The following is a 9,013-nucleotide window of genomic DNA, read 5'->3' on the forward strand; positions in this document are numbered from 1 at the left end:
TGCTTTCCAAGGAAACTGAGGCAAGCTGTCCACCCCTGGCCTTTCCAAGCCCTAGATTTTCCCAGATAATGCAGATAAGAATTGGAAGATCCCAACTCTTGCACACTTTTTCAAATACCAAAAGGAGAGAACAAAAAGACTTGCTCATGTTTTCCCAGCTCCCTAATTAGCTGGTGATTCCAAGACTGAAAGCACTGAGCAGCTCAGCCTGGGGAAAAGGGACTTCCCACACTTGGGTACCCCCCAGCACTGAACTTTCTGTAGATCTTTTGGGGATCCAGAGCAGATAAAACACTTGAAGCAGGATTGTGATGTCAAAGCTGGCCTCACAAAGCATGTGAGAGGGAGAACAGTAATTCTATAAGCCAGTGGGTGTTTAATTTTTCATTAGAGAAGGGGGTCACAGGCACTTATTTGAACAATTTTACTAGGACATGGTAAGCCCATGAATTAGTGCAGAATGTCAATTGTAAATTTAAATATACTGCTATGCAGGGAGAGCTTCTGAAACAAAAATTGTATTTAGGAGTCACTATTTAGGCATAAAATCTCCTGCAGAGACTGGCTGAGATGGAGGCACTAAGAACTCAAAGAGCTTTCTGGAGCTGTGTGTTTGTTAAAAAGCCAAGTTTGACGTTGCCAGAGCACATCAAGACATCCTGACCCACCAGATGCTCTAGGAAAATTCCTCACCTGTTCTCATCTCAGCCCCTGACTGTCAGTTATTCCTCACTCAGCCCTGCTCACTGAAGCCAGAGCCAAGAGCAGCAGAGTGAGGGTACCAGCTCCCAGCTCTCCTGTCTCCATCTTCTTGAGAGGATTGGAAAAATTAAAATGGGGAAAACGCACAACAAATCAAATGGAAAGGAAAAGTCAACAGGCAAGGGAAAGGGTGAAGCAATCAAGAGAGAAGTTTCACCATTAACACTGAGATTCATAAAGCAGCAGGAAAGAAAACCTCACAGCTTCAACCTGCCTCCACCAAAATCAGTTATGACTTTTGCTTCCCAGAGCAGCTGGGGCTGCCCCTGGATCCCTGGCAGTGCCCAAGGCCAGGCTGGATGGGGCTGGGAGCAGCCTGGGATAGGGGAAGGTGCCCCTGCCATGGCAGGGATGGCACTGGATGGGCTTTAAGGTCCTTTCCAATGGGAACCATTCTGTTATTCCATGAAATTTGTATAAGAATAACTCCTGAAGGGGTGCCAGGAGGTGCATTCCAGCTAATGAAACACCTGGATCCCCTCCTTCCCCCATTTCCAAGACAGACCCAACAGCTCCTGCTCTTTTCCCCTCCAAAATTTCAGCTTACCGAGCACAATTTTGAGAGAAAGGATTTCACACCTTACTGAAGTTATTAGCCTACCAAGAGACATAAATCAGTTTTAGGAAAATGAAATCTAGCAGCAAAAGTAATTTGTCCTCAGGTAGGAGATTGGGGCAATATTTGATCACATTAATTTTGCTGGAGAGGAACCACATTTGTTTCAGAGCACGATTCAAATTGATGTAGAGTCTACCAAGTATCAATCAATACAGAAACCTCAGCCACAGCCCAGCCATTTCTTTTTAACTGTCACTGCAGGAAAGTTTCACCTCTTCCTAAAATCCTCAGCCCTGGAAATGACCAATCCCCAAGTCCACAGCTCTGTACCTACACCCAGCCATGGATGATCAGTGATATCCTCCCCTCATGAGCTGCTTTATTCTGCCAAATAATTGTACTGATTTTCAGGGCTAAGGAGAGAAGATGATGCATTGCAAACACAAACTTTTAGATTTAGCTTTAATAAAGCATTTTTAGAAATTGCAGCTGGATTATTTATAAGGATGTGGGACAGTAGCTGGCTTGGGCTTCCCTTGAAAGGGAGACAGGAATGTTTACATCTGGGGAAAAGACTTTGGTGCCACTAAACTGGCAGAAGAAACTCTGCAAACTCAACAGCAACCCCAAATTTCACCTGTGAGCTGAGTGACCAGAGGATCTGAGAGTGGATGGAAGCACAGCTCTGGAGACACAAATGAATAATGAGTGTATCCAAACAGAGGCACCTGGGCCCATCTGTTGCAGCAGCACTGAAAATAGCACCTCCAGCAAGGCTACACCATTTCCTTGCTACTTCAGACTGTCAGACTCCAGCAATGCACTGCAGGTTTCTAGGAGGCAGCTAGAAACTTGCACAGAAACAAATGCCAAATGCTGCTTTTTCCTGCTTCAAGCTTCCCTTCCCTTCCTCCACTCAAAATGCAGCACATTCCTTGAGCTTTTCTACCTAGAAAACATAACAGTAAACCCCAGCCATGAAAAGTTCCCTAAAAACACCTCCAGAGATGTCAGAGGGAATTTGGAAGAGCTGTAAAAATAAAAACCAACAAAAATCTTCTCACCCCTTACTGAGGATAACGATCCTGCTTCATGAGCTACTTCTACCCTACTCAGAAGTGTGAAATTTTCTTTTTCCAGTGCTATTCTCAAATAATCAGGCTGCCTTTGCAAAGCAGCCACTGCAGCAGGTGCACCAGAGGTATTTCCACACTGGCTTGAGGAGCAAAGGATCATCAAAGAACTTTTGGCAGAAGGGTAGAAAACATGACATGGCTGCCTTTTCCTACAAAAAGTTACAGCCAGCAGGAATGCATCTGCTTAATGGCCTGACTCATTTAACTTGCCTTGCACAATCTGTGGCCACAGGGCATGATTTCCTGAGAATTCCTAACTTTTCCACTCCCCTTGAAGCTCCATCCAACAGTCATCCACCTGCATGTACCTCACAAGAAACAAAAAGTATCTCAGTAGTTACATTTAAGAAATGTTTATGGCCCATTGGGCTCTAGGAAAAGCAGTGTTAACTCCTAATGGATAAAAATGAAAAATTAATTCTGGAAAAGAAAAATTTAGAACAAAGTAAAAGCCTCCCTAAGCTGACAAGGGGGTAGGTTTGAGTTACCTGCAGATACAATTCCAGCTCCAGTAAGAAACAAAGGTTTTTTGAAGTGTGACAGACAGTGGATTGTCTCAGAATTTGATATGGTGAAGGCTGAACTCCTCTGTGACAAGAAGGAAAAAGATTTGTGAACTCCCCAAGAACCTGAATATCACAATGTGGGAATTTCTCCTTGGCTGAAGTTGCCTTTTAAACAGAAACATCATCTACAGCCAGATCTTCAAGAAAATGTTTCTTTCTGGCCAAAGAGTAATGCTTTGGTGGCTTTCTTTTCTAGACAAAGAAATTTTAAATTGAAAACCTACTGAAAAAACAAAAAAAAATTCACAGCACTTGTGTTTCATTTACCAGATGGAGATCCTTTGGGAAATCAGGAGAAGAGCACAGCATTGCTTTCCCCCCAAAAAGGAAAAGCAGGTCTCAATTTTTTCCAGCAACACATTGTTGGATTGGCTTGAGCTTCAGAGAGGAGAAGAGAACATGGATAAGCCAGGCTTGTGCCTTGTGCTCTTAGAACACAGCCTGAGGGCTCAGTTTCAGCAGGAGAAAGCCAGCAGCAAACACTTGGCTGCATCCAAGGTGGGCAGGCAGGCAGCACACCTGAGGTACCTGTCTGTGTCACAACTGAGATTTTGTGACAAAACCCCACTGCTCTTGTAGCTCCTGAAGCTAAAATGCCAGAGGTGAGAAGTTTGCAGCAAACACATGAAAACACAGAGATTCAGTGGTGGTACAGAACACAGCTGGTGCATACAGACACTGGGGCTGGTGTGGGCAGCACAGACAGGCCATGGATTCTGCAGCCACACAGATTCCCTGGGCTCCTGTTTCAAGCACAGGGCAGCTGCAACTCTTCTTGTCTCAAACCATGACCTTCCTTCTTGTTGTCTACATGAGGATCTTAGATTGCATGTCACAGAGCTAAAGAGAAACTGTGGTGTTGTGAGGTCTTCAGGATGAGGTGAGAGATGAGAATTGGATTTTATGTTGTCAGAATGTTGATTTATTATTTTATGATATTATGTTAAAAGAAATGATATACTAAACTATACTAAAGAAAGAGAAAGGATACATCAGAAGGCTAAACAAGAATGATAATGAAAGCTCATGATGACTCCTCAGAGTGGGACACAGCTGATGGTGATTGGTCATTAATTAGAAACAATTCACATGGAACCAATCAAAGATGCAGCTGTTGGTAAATTATTTCTACACCACATTCCCAAACAATCAGATAATTATGGTTTCCATTCTTTTCTGAGGCCTCTTTTCAGAAAATATCATGGTGACAAGAAACAACTTGGAATTTTAGCTTGAAAGACCTTGGAGAGCCAGAAAAAATCCCCAGCCCAAACCTTGTGCTAGCCTCAGAACAAATTCCCAGTTACAACCACCAGTGCTTTGGTTCTTCCAACCTTATCCTGCCCCACAGCCAAGGAGCTCCTCACATGGTGGGACTCCAATGAAAAGCTGCTCTCAAGAGAGGTGAAATGCAGAATTTACAGAAGCAAAGTCCATAGCAAGTGTCTCTGGGGATAAACAAGTCACTGTACTCACAGACAGGGCAGCAGACAAACAGAACCCAGAATTTACTACCCAACGACTTTTCAGGTAAGTGCAGAAGCCACAGTAAAACAATCCATGATCTAACAGCCTGGTTTTCCTCTTTTAAAGTATCTTAAATCTAAAACTAAGAGGTGAGGCTGCCACAGGCTTTGGATGGTGTGTGCTTAGGGAGACAAAGTGCCTCAGGCTCTACTCACTTTCTGCTAGGAGTCTGTGTATTTTCTGCTTGAAGTGTCAAATGCATCACCCTAAAGATAAATATTCATCCTCAGCCTTGCAGTAGCAACAAAAGAGATGGAAAATGATTTTGGACAAGGACATGGAGCAAAAGGACAAGGGAAAATGGGTTCCCAGTGCCAGAGGGCAGGGCTGGATGGGATATTGGGAATTAGGAATTGTTCCCTGGGAGGGTGGGGAGCCCCTGGCACAGCTGGGGCTGCCCCTGGATCCCTGGCAGTGCCCAAGGCCAGGCTGGACAGGGCTTGGAGCAGCCTGGGATGGTGGCAGGTGTCCCTGCCATGGCAAGGGTGGCACTGGATGATTGTTAATAGCCTTTCCATGATCCTGTGTTTAAGAGGGAGCCATACCATTTGCACCATGCTTTTCTTAGAACAATTCAGTTTAAAAAGGAAAGGCAATATTCATCTCAAAGGTGTACAACACCCAAAGATTCCTGCTAAATCATCCCAAACATCATCCCACCTGAAATCACATCTACACCAAGACACTCTGGCACCCCTTCAACATCCCAACAGGAAATCAGTGAAATCAACAGGAAAACAGCACCTGGAATTAATATAATTAAGGTTATTTTTATTGTTGTACCCAAGCATCCTCAGCCCCCCTGCACTGAGCTAAAATATTGAGCCCCAATATGACAACTGAGAACTTGGGAAGAAAAAACCAAGTATTTCCATATGCCAGCTCACCTCAGGAAGTGTTACTGCAGCAACTGCAACATCATGAAACAATGTGTTTTTATAACAACTATATGATTGCTACAGAACTTCTTTTGCTCAAGAAAATAAAAATGGTTACTGCCACAGTCCAGACCTAAACATGCTGATGGCTTCCCTCAATTATCACCTTAAAAAAAAAAAAACCACATTAAACAATTTCTGAGATGCTGCATCAAATGACCAGCAAGTCTTGCAGCCTGAGGACAATGGGATCATCTCTCCTCCAACTCTGCCAGGAGCTTACCCAGGAACCTGCAGGGAGAAGTGACAGAGCCACCAGTGACACATAGCAGGCAGACAGTACTGATGGGATCAAGGCCCATCATTCCTTTTCCTCCAGGGCATGGCATTTCAGTTTCCTTGCTTCAGGAAGCATTGGGGCATACCACAAATCTTGCTGCAGGGAATGGGTCATGGGGAGAAAGAGCCACAAATAAATAAAGAGGGGTTACATGAGCTTAAGATTCACTGTAAACACCTTCCAGCATCCCAGGCTGCTCCAAGCTCCATCCAGCCTGGCCTTGGGCACTGCCAGGGATCCAGGGGCAGCCCCAGCTGCTCTGGGCACCCTGTGCCAGGGCCTGCCCACCCTGCCAGGGAAAGATTTCTTCCCAATATCCCATCTAGCCATTAAATGCTCTGTTGCTCCAGATGGACAAGCACATAGTTTAAGTATCTTTTATTAGCTTTGGTTGTATTTTTGTTGGGGCTTTTTCTATACTTTCCCATGTTCTAACACATTTTTAGTGATCACTTGCAGGGTTTTTTTTTGATGTTGAGAGTTTTTTTACATTTTATGAAAGTGCTGGAACAGCTGAGGTTGGCTTGACAGAAAGCTCAGGCAGACAAACTTCTTCCAGGGCTCAGTGTGCCCAAGCACTTGCACCAGGAAAGTCACAGCACAACTTTGCACACTGCAAAAAAAGGCAACTGATTCTCCTACAGCTTTGAGAAAAGCCCTAAGAGAACACTCCAGGACAAGAATAATTCTACACAAGGTATATTAATCAGCCAAATGATGAATTCAGCAGTTAAAGCACCTGAGAGCAGGGAGTGGCACAGCCCAGCACTCAGCAACACCATCCTCACCTGTAGTGTATTTGCTCCCAGTTTGCAGGTCAACAGGTCACAGGGAACACAGGGAAGTATTTCTCAGCTGGGGCCTGTTCTAAAAATGAGAAAGAAACATAATAAAGATCATAACTTCGTGCTGGCTGCACCCAATTTCCCTCCTGGCAGTCATGCCCTGCAGGGCTCATATGTATCGACCTCAGGAAATGCATCTCAGACTGAGCCAAAAAAAGCCAGCAGGAGGAAAATGGTCAACAGCTGAATAAAGGAATTAAAGATAAGCCAGGCCTTTAATTCAAGCCCCAGCTGGCAGTGAGGATTCTAAAAGAGAAACCTCCAAAAATCCTGCCTGGTTTGACCTGCCCACCCCTCTAGACCCCACTAAACACAGCCAGGTTTACCATCTTTCCCAAGCAGCTCATTAAACTACAGGCAAGCACAGGATACATAAATCACGTTGTGATAAACATCAGGCATTTCTGTGCTCCGAGCAGTACATTAACTCAAATTCACCCTAAAGGTTTTCCCACACAAGCTGCACATCAAACACAGCTGGGGCCATTCAGCGCAGTTAAAGCTTTAAGGAACCTCTATCAAGAGCAAGTGGTTAGACGTGAGCTCTAACACAGGGTGATAACTCACACAGCCCGGGCAGCGGCCGCCGGCGATCCCACAACAGCAACAAAAGTAACCCAAGTCTGGCTGCTCTCACTACAACCAGCAAGAAAACCTACCCAAGCCTGGCTGCTCGCACGGTGGGAGCTCCCCAGAACTCCCTGCAGGGCCCCCGGTACCGAACCCTGGCGGGACCCTCCTTCCGCCGAGCGCCGCCACGGAGCCCCAGCCCCGCGGGGTCACTGCCCGGGGGGGAAGGCACGGGGTCACTGCGGGACACGGGATGGAGCAGCCACAAGAATGCGGCATCCCGAGCCCCGTGTGGCCCGGAAAAACTGATTGTGCCGGGCAGCAGCTCTGTCTTAGCCCCAAGCCCCGGGACCCAGCACCCCTCACTGCCGGGGCCTTGGAGTCCCTCAGCTCTGGGGGGCAGGACCCTCCTATTCCCGGGGCCTCGGAGTCCCCCAGTTCCGGGGGGCAGGACCCTCCTATTCCCGGGGCCTCGGAGTCCCCCAGCTCCGGCGGGCAGGACCCTCCTATTCCCGGGGCCTCGGAGTCCCCCAGCTCCGGCAGGCAGGACCCTCCTATTCCCGGGGCCTCGGAGTCCCCCAGTTCCGGGGGACAGGACCCTCCTATTCCCGGGGCCTCGGAGTCCCCCAGCTCCGGCAGGCAGGACCCTCCTATTCCCGGGGCCTGCGACTCCCCTTAGCCCCGGGAACCCCAGCTCAACCTCCGGGACTGCCCTCAGACCTCTGGCTTAAGCAGATCCCATATTCCGACTCTCCTTAGCCCCGAAACCCAGGAACCCCAGCTCAGCCCTCAGGACTCCCCTCAGCTCTCTGGCCTAAGCACACCCCACATTCCGGGGCCTTGAACTTCCCCGGGCCTTGGGAACCCCCCCCCTCCCCGCCCAGTTCCGGGCTCTGGCATGCACTCAGCCTGGGCCCCCATCACTGCCAAGTCCGGGAGCACCGCAGCCCCAGCACCGTGAACCCCCCAGCCCTGAGCCGTGCCCTCCCCGGCCCCTCAGGACCCCGCTCACCTCAACCCCGCCGCCACTGCCGCCGCCCCGCCCGCCGCGCGCGCTCTTCCGGGGGCGGGGAAAAGGGGCGTGGGCGGAGCGGGTGTGGGCGTGGTCTGTCGGTTGTGGGCGTGGCCTCGGCGCCTGCTGGGCGCCGTGAGGGGCGCGGGGGTCGCTGCGGGTTTTGGGGGATCCGTGCGGGTGTAGGGGTTCAAAAAGCTTTTTGTGTAGGTCAGGAGAGGCTTTTATACAGCGTGTGGTGAGTGCTCCTACGGGTCCTGTCTGTAGGGGCTATGGGGATTGGGTATAGGGCCTTGAAGAGTGAGTGTGGGGCCTCAGGGGCTTAGATGTACTTGAAGGCCTGTATATAGGGTCTCAGGGCTCCATATATATATTAAAAAGAAAAAAAATCTATATATGTGTGTGTATATGCATATATACATATTTATGTATATATCTATATATAGATATAAGTATGTATCTATGTATATATATGGGTTCTGTGAGGTCTATACATAAGGTCTGAGGGTCCCACCTATCTATAGGTAGATAGAGAGTCTGAAAGGTCTGTACATAGAGTCTCAGAGGCCTGTCTATAGTGTATATATAGATATATATATATAGATATATATGCTATGAATGGTCTGTATATAGGGTCTCAGGGGTCCATATATATAAATATATATATGTGCATATATATATTTATATATGTGTAGATATATATTTATGTGCACATATATATATGTATGTGCGCATATATATATATATATATATATGGGTTCTGTGAGGTCTGTATATATATATATTCTTAAAGGTCTGTATATAGAGTCTCAGAGGCT

At 47.3% G+C, this 9,013-nt stretch overlaps 1 protein-coding gene across 3 annotated transcripts in view; it reads right to left on the reverse strand.

Annotated features, from left to right (window-relative positions):
• Positions 1-8,269, reverse strand: part of MICU1 (mitochondrial calcium uptake 1) — a 95,227-nt gene extending 86,958 nt beyond the window's left edge. For all 3 annotated transcript variants that reach the window (XM_077183462.1, XM_054637599.2, XM_054637598.2), the window contains exons 1-2: positions 8,196-8,269; positions 6,557-6,635 (exon numbers count right to left, since the gene is read on the reverse strand). The gene's annotated coding sequence lies outside the window, so the exon portion shown is untranslated. The remainder of the gene's footprint in view (positions 1-6,556; positions 6,636-8,195) is intronic.
• Between the last annotated feature and the right edge of the window lie 744 nt (positions 8,270-9,013).

This window comes from Agelaius phoeniceus, chromosome 9, assembly GCF_051311805.1.
Source record: "Agelaius phoeniceus isolate bAgePho1 chromosome 9, bAgePho1.hap1, whole genome shotgun sequence".
In the NCBI taxonomy this organism is placed as follows: Eukaryota; Metazoa; Chordata; class Aves; order Passeriformes; family Icteridae; genus Agelaius; species Agelaius phoeniceus.